The sequence below is a fragment of the Manacus vitellinus genome, unplaced genomic scaffold (genome assembly GCF_001715985.3).
Source record: "Manacus vitellinus isolate BGI_N305 unplaced genomic scaffold, ASM171598v3 scaffold_31_pilon, whole genome shotgun sequence".
Lineage (NCBI taxonomy): Eukaryota > Metazoa > Chordata > Aves > Passeriformes > Pipridae > Manacus > Manacus vitellinus.
Genome location: NW_021940379.1, coordinates 780,357 through 795,865, shown reverse-complemented (window position 1 = coordinate 795,865; position 15,509 = coordinate 780,357). Strand labels below are relative to the sequence as shown.

The 15,509-nt window shown below is 45.9% G+C and overlaps 1 protein-coding gene across 2 annotated transcripts in view; it reads right to left on the bottom strand.

The window, feature by feature from the left end:
• Positions 1–15,509, bottom strand: part of TTC28 (tetratricopeptide repeat domain 28) — a 113,608-nt gene that overhangs the window by 51,433 nt on the left and 46,666 nt on the right. The window lies entirely within an intron of this gene.

The following is a 15,509-nucleotide window of genomic DNA, read 5'->3' as shown; positions in this document are numbered from 1 at the left end:
TTCTTAACTACTTATAACCAGATGCTCGTTCTCAAGACTGCCCAGCACTGCCCCACTTGCTTGGTGCACTTTAAATACACCACACACACACATATACACACACCCCCTGTACACAGATCCACATGCGCTTCTCAGACTGAGGCCAGACACTCATAATTCTGAACCTGTTTACAAGAGCACTTCTCTTTGTTTCTTTCTTTCCCAGGAAACCCTTTAAGGGAATGTGCAACACCCTCAAAGTAACCTGTATCTCCTCTCACCATGGATTTCTGTTTCTACACCAGCAACAACATCAACACAGAGCTGCAAAGCACTCCCGAACAGAGCTCCCACACCTCCCTACACTGGGACACAAGGAACCGACATACAAAGCAGGAACTTCAGACACATGCTCTGCTCACACACAGGGGTAAAGCCCTGGCCCAAAGGGTATCCAGGACTGCCTGGGAGCTACTGGGAAAGAGACCACAGAAACACAATCCAATATTTGCTCAAAGTACTCCGGTATTTGTAGCACACACATTTGGACACTGTGTTATATAAAGGTCTTGACTCTTCAAGCACCTTGGATGCCATTATTCAGGTTTTATCTTTATGACCAGCTAATATCTTTCTGATGTAAATTTTGCTGCACTTTGGGTTCATTCAAGCCTATTTCAATAGTACAAATAAAGAAGATAAAATATTATTTGCATTTCTTTAAAAGTGCTTTAAGAACCAATACTGCTCCTTGAGATTGGCTCCCAGTATTGATCTCATGGCTAAGATCCCACGACTCTCTCTCTCCATCCGTAACAGCAGAGACCTGTGCTCAAGATACATTAGGTATACATCTGTGGGAGTCTTTTTATTTAAACAATTTCCAAACTGGTATTTCATTAAAGCATTCAGGCACTTTCAGAATCCAATCCAGGAAGGCAGAGACTAAGGAAAATCAAAAATGATGCGAGAAATTTAGAGACATGAATATTTAATCTCTTTTCCATTAGTAAGTCTTGATTGTAGAGCCCCTTTTAATAAATTTGATGAAAGCAAAATTCTTTTCATTAACCTTTAGTATAAATGTGTTCTTATTGAACCAAACAAGCCACTGTACTGGAAACCCAATTCAGTGTTAATTAGATTACGAGCATGAAGCTTTAAATCAAAGAGAATACAAAGAACTAACAACGCGCAGCAGCCACCAAGCGTGAGCCCTCCCAGCAGCGAGCGGCCTGTCACCTAAATCATGCTGTACACTTTTAAGTCCTTTTTTTTTTTTTTTTTCAGAATTACCATTTAATTACTTTCTTTACTGCCTGATGACAGAGGGAGTTTGACACAGCACGCCTCTGACAGGGACCTTTCCAGCCCACAAGGCTGGTCCAGGGCAGCCGTGCCTGTCTGATTCAGCTCTCTGGGAGAAGGGCACGGACACGCAGCCGCCAGCACAGAGCTCCACGTGTTGTGTGAGCTTCTTCAGCACCTTGTGCTTCACTGGCACATCCCAAAAGCTGAGAAAGGAGAGTCCCCATCCTCTGAGCCCTGCACAGGCTCCAGGTGACAGGAGGAGACAAGACAGAGCAAGACCCACAAACGTGCAGTTCAGTTCCGCACATTCTGAACGTCCTTTATGGAAGGGGTTTTTATCCGCTCCCCATATGTATTCCTGGAAACCCCCCCTGGAAGCCACTTAATTTGAATACAAACACAATATTCAAAGCCCAAAAGAAAAACCTATTAATCATAACTGAAAGGAAGATTTTGGCCCATTTTTCTCCTGCAAAAAACCCTTCCTTCCTTCCTTCCTTTCTCCTCCAGTTTCCAGCATACACAGAAGGCTCTCCACACATTGTGTTCCCCATGGACCTTTAACAAAATAAATAAAAAGCATTCACATCACCTATTTCCTCCCCAAGAGGCATTCACAAGTTAGTTTAGCATTGGAATGAAGACACTGTATCAAGGGAAAAAATCTGCAAAGAGGAAACGGTGAGAATCACCCTTTGGAAGAGGAGAGGAAAAGGGAAGGCAGGGAGCCAGCAGCTGCAGCTGAAGGAGTGAGCCAAGGAGCGGCTCCCGGTCCCAACACAGACAGAGCCTTCCCATGCTGAGTGAGCTTTAAATTTTAAATCCCATTATGTGAAGATACTACAGTGCTCACTCTACAGCAACAGTTACATTAATTTTCCAGTGATCCCAAGTAAGAAAAAATGATCAATTCCTTTTAAGAAGATTAAAGCAAGGAGAGGACAATGCTTCACTAAAGACAAGACAGGAACAGCAGGTGTTTTCTAACCCTGGTGCTCTGCATCCTCAGTGTAATACAAACAGCTGGAACCATCTCTTTCATTTTTTCAGTCTCTGTATCACACTTTCCAGGAACAAAGCACCGTGCAAGAAAAAAGCCTCGCTCTCAGCTGAAATTTGGCACTAGATGCATCTCCCTCAATGGGAAATGTTTTCTCCTATCCTTGTCTTAGCAGGACGGACACGGCTCTGCTGTTCCCATCTCCAGAGTCACAGTGTGCCAGGGGTTCCCAGCATCTGCACCCACCCCTCCAGCATGAGGTCTGCACAGCCCATCCACTGCCCTCGGAAGGACATGGAGAGCAGGGATGCAGCTCTGTGAGCAGGAGCCTTTTGGGAAGGGAAGAGGATTAAAAGGTACAAGGCAGATCTACCAAGCCGCTGATCTCATCAAGGCCCCAGTACTACGTTGGAGAGGCTGTTAGTGAGCATTCCTGTACACCTCTGGAATCAGACCCCATGTGGGCCCACACGGCCAGGTGGGCTCAGCCTGCTGCACAACCAGCCGTGCTTCCACGGGCTACTGATTTCATGCAGCCAAGGGAAGGAGGAACGACAAGGGATAATTAGTGCTTTGTATCCATAATACCTTTGACAGCACTGTTGCTGTTCTGGAAGCAAAAATAAGTTATTCTAAGTAATTAACTGGCAAAATATATTTGGCACTTGAGACTTCCAAGCCAGAACACTGCCCCTGTGACAGAGGCTGCTCACACTGCTGGCCTCAGGACAGATTCCAGTGAGGTGAAGTGACATCACCCCCAGCACGGCACCCATCCGAAGGGTAACAAGGCTTCCCATTTTGTTCAGGTTTTGCCACCCTGAACTTTGCAGACTTGCCTTTTTTACCCCTTGCTTTTCAGAGCACTCCATGTTTTCATGGCTGGAACATAGTTTTTTAGTGCTTTTCTCTACCCTCAGCTTAATTTTACAAAACTTGTATGAACAGGAGAAAAACACAGAGATGGTCCTGCCCCTCGACTAGTGGTCAATCTGCAGCAGGGTCAGCATCTGCCCCTCCAGGCACAGCCCCTCTCTGCAATTCCAAGCACAAGCCCTATTTGTTCTGCTCAATTTACTGACCCGTGTCGTTTCTGTACACATTAGTATTTTCCATCTGTGTTTATTATAGCCCATTTAATGCAAAAGGAGAACTTCTATCTGTCCTACTAGGAGCTGCCACTGGACTGACGACTGCAGTGTCCAGGCAACACAAACATGCTTATTCATTTTTTGATCCTAATCATCTGAGATCCCACCTAGATAACTGTCTGGACCCTGAGTATTAGATTTTCCTGTGGAACCTGAAATAGGATTAAAATGCAAATGCCATCATTGAATGGCCAATATCAAGAGGGGTCCTGAAATTTTTATTAACTCTTCTTATATTAATATGCAAGAACTGTTTTAGGCAACAGTAATTGGCTCATAATTAATAAAAAACATCCAATGAAGACAAAAAATACAGTACAAAGTGAGCATGTAAGAATACAAATGGGACCTCTAAGATTTTACTAAATAAACCCAAGCTGAGTAAAGGAAAACAAGACAACTCAATGTTTTTCTTACTAGAACATACTTTTAATTTTTTGGACCCGGCATCTAGGCAAATACTTCTGTACTGGCATCTGTGGCAGCCTCTGGTATTCATGCTCATACATTGGATTCATACTATTTTTCCCAGCAGAATCCATGGCAATAAAGCATTTTGATCCTTAGTGCCTCTCATATGCAATGCTTTCAAGAGTGGGAGGGAAGCAGCAGCCACGGGAGTTCAGTCCTGTCTTACCACAGGCACTTGTCAGTCTGAAGCATGAGCTCATGTTTCTGGAATATGATTTAACTTAGTAGCCCATACTACAGTCTTTACTGGGCAGATGGTATGTTTTATAAATATTTTAAACCAGCCAGGACTGGGGAATTACCTCGCACATGGGGGCCCTTCTCAGAGCGCATGGTCACCCGGTTGTCTCAGGACACATGGACAGCTCAGCAGAAATCTGGGAGCCCCACCTCTCTCGGAAGCAGAGGCACCCTTTCAAGGGTCATATGTGTAGCAGACAACATTTGCATGGATGATCCTCTGGCCCACAAGGAACAGAGACTATGTTGGCTTTGGGATGTTCCCCCCGGCTGCCCAGGGGCTCCTGTGCCTCGCCCTGTACACCCACTCCTGTTTCCACAGGAGTCCTGCTGCCATCACAGGCCAACCTGTGTTACCCTCCTGCCAGGGCTCACCTGGTCCCTCTGCCACCGAACTTCCCACCACAGACTCACGGACATGGCGCCATGCTGGCCAACATTAACTGGATAACAGAGACAGAGGAACAAAACTGGAACAGCATCAGAAGAACTCGGAGCAGAAAATTACTGTCAAACAAACATGGAAAACTTGAAAATAACTCCTCGGTCTTAGACAAAAGCTCCCATTGTACACAGGGGAGGAAATTCAAACCACCTTCATACTGCTGTCATCCTCAGACCCTGGACAGCTGGCCATCGGGGCAGGAAAGGCAAACACACAGAAAAACCTCTTCCATAATGCTCTCTTGGTTTGCCAGATCAGGAGACAATGCCAGAAACAGCAGGAATAACCTATGATGCATTTAATCATGCTGTTCTGAGTCTGCAGAACACCTCTTGGGCAGCCAGACCCACTGCCCCTCGTGGCCGCCCACGCCAGCTGGGCCTGCAGCCGACCAGTGCCATGCAATCAACCAACAGAAGGAAGGGAATGTGGGAACAGCTGCCACAGCTTCTCGGGGCCAAGCACCAGGTTGAATCTGTCCTCTCCCCTTGTAACTGCTTTATAGCCAAATTTTAGAGAAAAACACGGACAAATCTCTGCTGTGGGATTTCAGGAATGTGAGGAGAGGGAAGAATGTGCTTTAATTCAGAACACATGCAGCACATGCATAAATACTGCTGCTGGCCACACGAGCTGAACTCCTGCTTTCCCGAAGTTAAAGCTGCGCTCCAGGTAACACTTTTCCTTCACAGTCCTACACCTGGCTGGTACCTGAACCACCACTGTCAGAATCAGCATAATGGATTTGTTGTCTCTGCAGCCTTGTTTCTTTATCTTCTACCTGTTTCCAAGGTGCCCCTTACAGGTGGAGAAAGATGGAAATTACTACTTGAAAATGGAAGTTTCCTCTAAGCCCCATTGAGCCTACAGAGAAAAACAGGAGGGATGTGTGTTTGTGTAAAATATCTTGCCTTGTTTTATCCAAAGAGCATTTAATCATTCTTATTAATTGTTCTTCCACTATGTGCCAGTGGGATTCTGTGCACAGATCACCTGCCCACCTGAAACAAATGGAACTGAGTTAGTAAACAGAAAGACAAACCCTTGCTTACTTAGTTGAAGTTAACAGTTCAGCTTTTCACAGAGCTTATCCCTGTTCTATTCTCATCCACTTCACGCTCACTCTAGAAACAGCAGCTACATCCTGGATCCCTTCTTCAGAGAACATCCTTCTCCTTCCCTAACAGCACATGCCAGCAGACAATCTCCCTGTCTTTATCAGCCACAACTCTTAAGCCTTATTTAACAGCAAGAACGAGCCAGGAGCAGAGGAAAGTGCTCTAGAGTAACAACCAACCTTTCCGTGCCCAAGTAGAGCACACGGAAGGCAGAACCAGCCTCTCGTGTTCTAAGGCCGACATTGCAGTATCTGCTACAGTTCATCCACAAGTAAACAGGGACAGAGTTTGGTAAAATTTCTGGCCAAACAACTTCTTTCAGAAATTGCAGAAAAAAAGACAACTTTTACCATGCTCAGAAGAACCATGATTTAAATTGTAAATTTAATACTTTTCTCCAAATCCAGGCGCTCTTCCTCCATCCCGAAGACTGTACTGTCTTGGCTTCACTCTCCACCTGTAAAGTCCCTGCATCTTGCACTTTCCAATTATCCATGGCAACTCGGCCTGGTTTCAGTTGCTGTTTGATTGCTGCCAACCTGAAAAGCATTTAGGGTTGTTTTGGAAATGTTCTTGTCCCCACTGAAGGACATCAAGATACAGAAGAGATCATTTAACAACCTTCTGACAACCATGGCTTACTTTACCAAGTGACTCAAAACCTCCCTAACTGCTGAAAGTCAGATAAACTTTGATCAGCATCAGATGCAGATGTTGATTTGTGTGTCACAAATGCATTGCAATATTTTAAACAGGCATTTCAGGATTTTAACGCACACAGTTTTCCCAACACAGAAGATAAACTCCATTGGAGCAACAGCTCTGCATACAACCAAATGTTCATAGACGTGGAACGCACCCCAAGAGCCTCCAGAACCATGCTGGGCTTTGTAGAAAACAAACCCTGAAGCCACTTCCCTAGCACACATCTCCATGGGCCCTGCAGATTGCCACGATCTTGAGAAGAAGAAGAAGAAAAAAAATCTGAGCAGTACAATCTCCAGGAGAGTAAAGCAGAAGACAAAAGTAAGATGAAATGGCACAGGATAACTGCAGCTGCAGCATACCTGGAGAAGCAGCTGGTGCTCAGCAGGGACCGTGACAGAGAAGGCCAGCACACACCCACTGCAGACACAGCTCCTGCCTCTTGGCTCATCATCTCCCAGCACCCAGCCAGCACTGCCTGCCAAGGACAGAGCTGATGATGGGGAAAAGGGGGAAAATCAAATTTGTAGACGTACTAAACATACAAATCTCTTTGGCCAAGGTGAACGTGGGAAAAATTCTTCAGCAGGGGCGTCCCATTTAGCAAATTTTGCCAGATCGTTACTCTTGTAATGCAAAGGGGAGAAACATCAACACCATGTTTCCTTACAATGACTCGCCTCCTTTATCACAGATCTCTGAACCACCAAGTAATTTAGTAGTTGCTATGGAAACTGCTAGTTTTATTGAACAGCCCTGAAAGGGTCAAGAGGTACCATCAAACTGGCCAATTGTAAATTATTTCCCTGCTAAACATCTGCTTTATTTTAGTTGCCCCACCACTTCGTTTTGTTGTTAGAACAGTATTTGGATGAACTCCAGAATAGGTGTCATTCTTCAGTGGGGCTGCAACAGCCAAGTCCAAAAATAGCAATTTTCATGCTCTAATACACTGTAAAATCCTTCATACAGAGGAGCCACACTGAGGGCAGAATAGCTAAGGACTGAGGACTCTTCCTCTGCGCACACATCAGCACTTATCTGAGACAGTAGGAACCAGCACAAAGAGCTGGTTTTCACCATGATTCCCGGGGGTTTCACACTGCTGCTTGCACCAGCCACGAGATGAACACCAGACTGATCCACTTATGCCTTTGTAGAAGGGACAGAGCAGCAGGAGAAGAGCACCCAGCCCTTCTCAGCTTCACAATCCCAAAACAGGACAATCTCCCTCGCCAGCAAGGGTCTGCGCTTTAGGAACACAGAAAACATTGCATTGCCTGCATCAGGCTAACAGAAAACAATGTAATCTACCTTCCTTTGTTCATCACACAGAAAACGACACCTGAGATTCCAAACGCTACTTAGCAGCTTCCATTCCTACAAGCCAGGAGAACAGCAGGAGTACTGGCTACACTTCCAACTTTATTATAGGAACTCACTGGATTTGTTTCACTCTCACAAAAGTGCCAAATTCCTTACTATCCCCACTTATTGCACGTGTGTCTATTGTAAACCCAAAAGCACCAGCAAAAAACAGAGAGCACTGGGAGAAGGTTTCCTCTGTGGAGGACATGAGCAGCTGCTCTGTGCAGAGGTACTCTCTGTATCTCTTCCACAGAGAGAAAGCTGCCCTAGGCAGCATCACCTGGAAATCTTTATTCCAACATCTTCAACCTTTAAGTTACAACTGTACTTAATTCAAATAACTGGAATGGGCAGGAGAGAATGTTTTATTACAGAACATACCTGAGTTTAAGAGGCTGAATGCTTTCTAATGACAACCATGCCTCAGTTCTTTGCCCACAGCAAGCCAGTAAAGGGCAGGCTCTGTTCCCTCCCCAAGCGTTCTCTCTGTTCTTCTTTTGGCTGAAATTACCCAAGTGATGACAAAGAAAGCAAAAGCTGTGCCTGTGTAGACAAGTTCTGGTCTTTCTCACATATCCTGTGAACTCCATTACTTGCGTCCTGGCTTGGAAGAAAATATTCTAAGTTCTGAAGTATTTGGCATGTCTTGGTATGGAGACTCCAGCCTGATTCAGACTTTCCATCCCTAGGAGCCCCAGGAGAAATGAAGACATTTCTCTGTACATCCACAAGAAAATTTCTCCTTCATCGGGTGATGAGTTCATAAGTATTAATTTTGGCTCTCTTTTCTAAAATTATCTACTACAGACTAAAACTTCCCCATACTGGAACACAGCAGATACCTGAGCACTGCTCTGCAGTACCTGACACACTCAGCAGAAGGGCCTCTCATGATGCTGGGTGCTTGCCTGCCTGCAGAGCTCAAGTCTGGACTCCTAAGAAAGTTATCAAGGCTGTACAGAAATTGCAAATCACGCAAGTATAGCTACAGAGACACCAAAACAAAAGAGGAATGTTGATGTGTCACAGTTCCTTCCAGCTAAGAGGAACTCATTACATCTGGACTCTGATACAGGCAGGTGTCAGGTGGCAGAAAAGCTTCCCTACGTACAAATATGAGGGCACATGCTCAGCCAAGAGGGAGGCCCTGCAGCTCTGAAGGCACAGTTTGGGAACGCTGCAGGACAAAGCTGAGCACTGCCCTGCCCCAGGACCACAGCTGAGACAGGGGACAGTACAGAGGACACCACATCCCAGTTTACTGGAGCTGCTTAGCAGCAGAATCATTTGGAGTGTTAATTCTCTCCTGACTAACAGACACAGTAACTGCCCATACAAAACCAACAGCGTGAGGGTCTCTCAGCTCTGAGGGTCTGTTTGTCGTTCCACAACACAACGCCCTGTGCTGACGGCTGCTGTGCCTCCAGCTCTGCTCCAGCCGGGAGCCCCCCAGCACAGCCAGAACCCCGAGCACAAGGCACACGCCACTGGCACAGAACTCCCCGGCTCTGCTCCCAAGGACAGACCCTTCCTTAACTGCTTTTTGCAACTTCCTCTTCCGCTGGACTCTCTTTAGGCATTTCCAAGAGGATGTTCTGACAACCAGGTCATTGCTGTCCCACTGCAGCACTCGTGCAGGATAAACACAGCCACAGTGAAAACTGTGTCTCTAGGGAAGGAGAAAGTTCATAATAATTACAGTTTGCTAAGAAATCTCCAGCAATACAGATGGCCACAGACTCTTCCCTGTCTGTGAACTATACAAATTTGAACAACCTTGGGCGAGAGGTTTAATACAGTGAGCAGGAAAATTTCCTCCACAAGGTACCACGAGAGAGCAGGAGAACAAAGAGCAGAAAGCACTGCCTGCTGCTTGCCACCAGCCTGCAGCCCCATCAGGGTGCCGGGAGGGGAACAAGCAGGCTTAGTGAATAATTGAAGACACAGAGATGAAATCTCAGAATGTCAGACACATAATAACAGTTTTGTAGTTTTCATCATGAAGTCTCTGAATTCCCAAATAAGACACACTGAATAATTTATCCCTGTGTCAGTACTGGGTCATCAGCTGTTCACTCAAAGCTAATGATGGTCCAGAACACTTCAAGACACTTGAATGGGTCTGAACAGACTAATGAGCAGGGTCCAGAGGGAAGAGGTGACCAAAACTCAGCCCACTCACCCTTGCCAACACTAAGCCCAGATAAAAGCATGACCCCTTAGTCATGCCCTGTGTATGAGGCCCCACAGGTTATGCACCTGCTTCAGTGTGGCTCAGCATCACCTCTCCTGGGTGCTGCTCCTCAGCACAAGAGAGCTGGGAGCTCTGTCTGCTGCCTGCTGTCACGTCCCTGAGCCTGTCCTGCCATCACATGTTGCCATGAGCCATATCCACATCTGGCAGCACAAACCCTTCACAGCTCACGGGGCAGGCACGGCCCGACAGACCTGCTACAGGGTACAACTGCGAGAGCACGCTCATGCAGGCACTTGGATCAGAATTCCACGGCAGCTTCCCTGTTCTTTTGCAGCTGCCTGGAGCACAGCGTCTGCATCACTGGCAACAAGGCATTCTCCAATGGCTCATGCATATTCTTCCCAGCATCCACAATGCCCAGCAGCAGAACAACTGTTCCTGTCCACACTATCTTGAAGCCTCCCCTCCCTCCCAGCTCTGTGGCACTAAATACCACTCGCTCACCAGACCAGGCAATGAACACTGCACAGCCTTTGTCCAACCATCATTAGAAACTTGCCAGGTAGTTATGTGGACTCAGATTTAACAGCTGATTTTATGGGTTATTTTTAGTGGGGGTTTTTTCCCACATTTTTCAGATTTTTAGCAGGCCAGGCACACGTGCAGCAATCCATACCCAGCCTGTTTAATCAATAACTGTATGGCAGCAGGTACAAATCACTGCATTTCCAAGAGAAATTTCACAATTGCCACACCCAACCACCCATGATGGGATCAAAGAGCACAGCTCAATCTGTCCATGAAATCTGCTTTCCTATAAATCTGCTTTAGATAATATGAACACACAGGCGCCTCACACACAACAAAGCTTGAAGGATTTAAGTCAATTCTCAACCACCAAAGGCTTACCCACATATTAACATCCTGAAGCAGCCCTCATCAATACCGACTGACCTAGTGGCATGAGTAATTACCTCCTAGTTCATCCTTTAAATGACAGAGGAATCCTTCCCAGCTGAGCTATTCCCCTGAGCATCTTCCTGGGAAGAAAGAGCAGCATTCAAAAGCAGAGCTGCACGCCTGTAGCTTTCCCAGAGGAAAAGGCAAGCAGTCACCGAGGAATTCCCCTTTCTGTCTATACTGACAGGAGTTTTGTAACAGATTGAGGGGAAAAAAATGAATGTAATACAACTACACTTGCACATATTCTGTTGGCTTTCATGACAATAAATGTTTTCCATTGTTTCTCTTAAAAATCTCTATCATTTAAATGAAAAAGTCTAGAGTAAATTGCAGTAAATTTCCTGAGATATTATTTATGCCCATTCATTTATAAGATACAAAATAATTTTCCCTCAGAGATCTCCTGGTCTGCTCTGTTAACTGATCATCACTGATTTCACATGTCTTTCAGGAGAAGCTCCTTTTCTTTCTCCAGACCTTCAGGATGCTCCCCCAGACCCTGCACACCGCTCAGCTCTGCCATCCAGTGCCAAAGGGCCGTGCCAGACCCTCCGGTCACACCGCACAGTGTTCCCACTCTATGCCTAGGTGCTAAAAAGGGAGGAGAAATGTTTTACAAAGAAATGAAAAGTGAGAATTAAAAGCCTGGAAAGAACTGGTCATTTAAATGACAATGTGTCAGACAAAGGCAAAAGACAAGAAACGAAGAAATCAAATTCACTTAAGTGAGCATGTGTGTGCACTCATGCATATGCAACAGAAGAAAGACAGCCAGCCCCAGATCAATCATGCTAATATCATATGAACATCAGAAAATGCAGCTCGGAGTCAGCAAGTGTCCAGCAGGACAGAAACAGAGACATAAGAAAAGGTACAACTGCCACAACTGCACCAGTGTTACTATGTCCCTGCACTGTCCTGCAGCAGCTTTTTCTGCAGATCAGTTAAGGAGTCTTTCATTTAATTCTTGCATAATAAAGTGAAAAACAAGAACATCATCCTTTATGTCTTTGTTAACACTTCAGTAAATAATTCCAAGCTTTTCTCTCACTACATGGCAATCTTTCAAGGCATCTGTTCTTTCTCATCACACATCATCAGATGTACTTCCAATCAGGGTGCCACAGGTCAAGAAGGACATCACTGTACAAGATCACAACCTTCACACTGGATCCAACAAAAGGTCCCTGTAGACCTGCAGGTGATTCTGGCCACAGCCAGCCTGGAGCCCATGCGAGGAGCAGGGCAGGCATGCAGTGACTGTCCTCAAAGCCCTTCCCCACCTATTTGTGACTCAGTACAACCTAGAAATGAGAACATGCGCTACTTGATTCCCTTCATGTATTTTTAACGCTTTCTGAAGCTATAATGCTGTATGTTCCCTCTGTGGCACAGCAGCCCACACCTGTACCAGTGCTGCCCAGGAACCCAAGGGAGACTGGAACCAAGAACTTCTCCAAGACAAGAAGTGCCTCAAACAGAGGCATAGCAAGACCAAGCCTCAGCAGCTGGAGACATCTCTGTCCCATCAGGCACACGGATCTCGCAAGTGGGGGCTCAGAGCCCAGCCACTGTAAGCACAGGACACGTGATGTGCTCACCTGACAGCAGTGCTGGGCCTTGAAGACAACCAACTCAAGGGGATCCTGGCCAAGTCACTTCTCTCTGTGCTCCAGCTGCACAGACCTGCAGAACAGAACACCTCATTTCTTTGCATGGAACGCAAGACTCATGTATGAGGAAATGCTCCAAGTGCTGTTAGGCAGGACAAAGGAACCTCACCGCAGCCCACAGCTTTGAGTGGGAGAGTCCTGCAAAGCTCCATTCTTCATTTAACCAGGCAACAAATAGGTGAAAGTTAAAAACTCTTCTCTTGAAAAATGAAACAACTAGGAAGTTGCCTTTTTCTGGGAACAATCTGCTTCCACGGCAGCATGACAGAGGTTATTTTGAACTTATTACTTTGACTGGATTCAGCTGTAAGTAATTAAATTTAGTCATAGAAATCAGACCTATAAATGGAACCTACAAAAGCAATTACCAGAGCTTCCACTGGATCGGGAAGCAACGGCAACTCTGTTTGATGTAAACTGAAAGAAACATCATTTATACTGCATGAGAAGTCACAGTAACACAGTCCCCTTGTAGAGATTTGCTTTGAAAATTCCAGTTCTCAGTGAAGAGAGTCACAAGTTATAAATTCCAGCCATGCTCTCTGCTCCTTCCACTTTAACAACCTCACAAGCAAAAAAGACAATCATATCACACAATTTGCAGGGACTATTTTGGCTCCTGTTCTGTCCCCAGAAACCAGACGAAAGAGGAGCGAATTAAACATGCAAGAGATGGGGTGACTAAGCACCAAGATTTTTTTAAAAATACATTTTGATACCTTATTTTGGTCTGTTTAGAAGCTAGACTATGCAGAATCTGATGGACCTGTGAACGCAGCAGGTCTCTCTCAGCCCAGTTCCTGAGCACACACATTTTCACTTCTCAAACCACTGCTGTACAAGTGGATTGACCAGGGAAAGTTTGTGGAATTGTGCATTCCTGAATAGACTGGTGGAGAAGTGCAGCCTGACAAAGTTTGCTGAGGACACCAAACTGAGTGGGGAAGTGGACACTTGAGAAGGGAGAACCACACTGCAGGAAGACCTGGATTGGCTGGAAGAGCGGGCAAACAAGAACCTTACGAAGTTCAACAAGGACAACTGTTAAGTCTTGCACCTGGGAAAACAGAATCCAGGTGTGGAGCATCAGCTGGAATCGACCCAGCTAGGGCCCCTTCTGTGGGAAGGGACCTGGTGGACACCAAGTTCAGTGTGAGTGACCACTGCGCTGCTGCAGCAGAGAGAAGATGGAGACTCCCTTTTTACAAGAAGTCACTTGGAAAAGTTGAGGGTTAATGGGTACAATTCCAATTCAGCCAAAGGAATAATCTCCCTGGGGAAGTGATAGATTCCCCAGTGTTGGATACTTTCAAGATTCGCTGGACTGGGTGCTGGGGCATCTTGTCTAGAGCATACTTTTGCCAAGAAAGGTCAGACCTTAGATGATCCTTGAGGTCCCTTCCAACCTGGTATGCTATGATTCTGATTTGACCAGTAATAAACTAATTTCCCCAAGCTGAGTCTGTTTTGCCTATGACAGTAATTGTGAGTGGTCTCTCCCTGTCTTTAATTCAAGCCATGAGCTTTTCACTGTATTTTCTCTTCCCTGTCCAGCTGAGGAGAGGAGTGATACGAGTGGCTTTGGTGGGCACTTGGCCTCCAGCCAGGGTCAACCCAGCACATAACTATAAATAAGCTCTGGCATTTCCTATTACATGAAGGGCTGTTTGACCCAGCAGCCTTCAGGTTTTACACATTCAGTTTGTTTTCAATTCCCTCCTAGCAATCCCTCCAGCCTTTTACTCCTTAGAGTCAGACTTTAGGCACATCACACTTTGTAGCACACCCAGCGTGGACTGTGGAATCAGAGCTGATCAAGTAACAAAACAGGATGTTCCTTTGGCATAACACCTATAAACTTTTGCTTGCAGCCTCTTCCCTGACAGAGGAAACTCCAGGCTTCAGTGTGCATTACCTACATCACACAGATGAACAAAAAAACAGAGGAGAGAAACAGCAGCTATTTCCCCCTGTCTGGAAGCCAGTATGAGGTCCTTGTGTGGCCGCTCACCGGGGGGCAGAGTGCTCAGCTGCAGGCAGCAAGTGCTTGTGCTTTCTGGTCTGTAAGCTGGAGAAAACCTGAACAGGACCCAACCCAGAGCAGCAGTGCCACCAGCACACACGGCACCGAGCACCTCCTGCCCCACACAGCGCAGGGACAGCCAGCCCAGACCCACCGTCTGCCCACAGCACCTCCTTGGCCCCCCCATTTTCCATCTTTCTGCACATACTGAAGTGCAGCACCGACTAGGGCAGGAGAAACAGCTGAATCGTGCTCTCCTTTGTCAAGAAGATGAAGATCCTGCATGTTGCTGGAAGTAAAATCTGCCACATGCTCATTGAATTTGAATCCCCATCTGGAATTGCAATCTAGGGACTCAGGTAGCAAAAGGTCATCACAGTAAACTCCTCTGTGCTCAGATATCAGCATCACTGTCAATACTGCAGTGCTCTCCTTCATGGTACTGACAAGGATAACAACCTACTATTTGTCACAATTCCTTTTACTTTACAGAGGAAAGCAGAAACAACAGTTTGTTAGCAACTATGACACAATTAACAGAGTAGTAAAGGTAAGAACCACTGCACCTTGTAAAATCTTTGCCTGGTTATAAAGAGTTCTAAAGAGTTCTTTGACTATTAATGACATTGTGCAATGAGGTCTGCAGCAGCTTGGCAGCATTAGCAATGATTCACTGCCACAAGGCACTTCTCAACCAATGTATTCAAAAATCACAATTCTGAAAGCTTTTCCTGGTCAATTCCTGGCCATAAAAATGAGAGGAAGACACAGGATCCACAAGGAATGGAAACAGATCCCCGCAGACTGAAAATAATGTTACATATAAACATGTTATAGGGCTATCAGATGTTCTGATTTTTTCTGT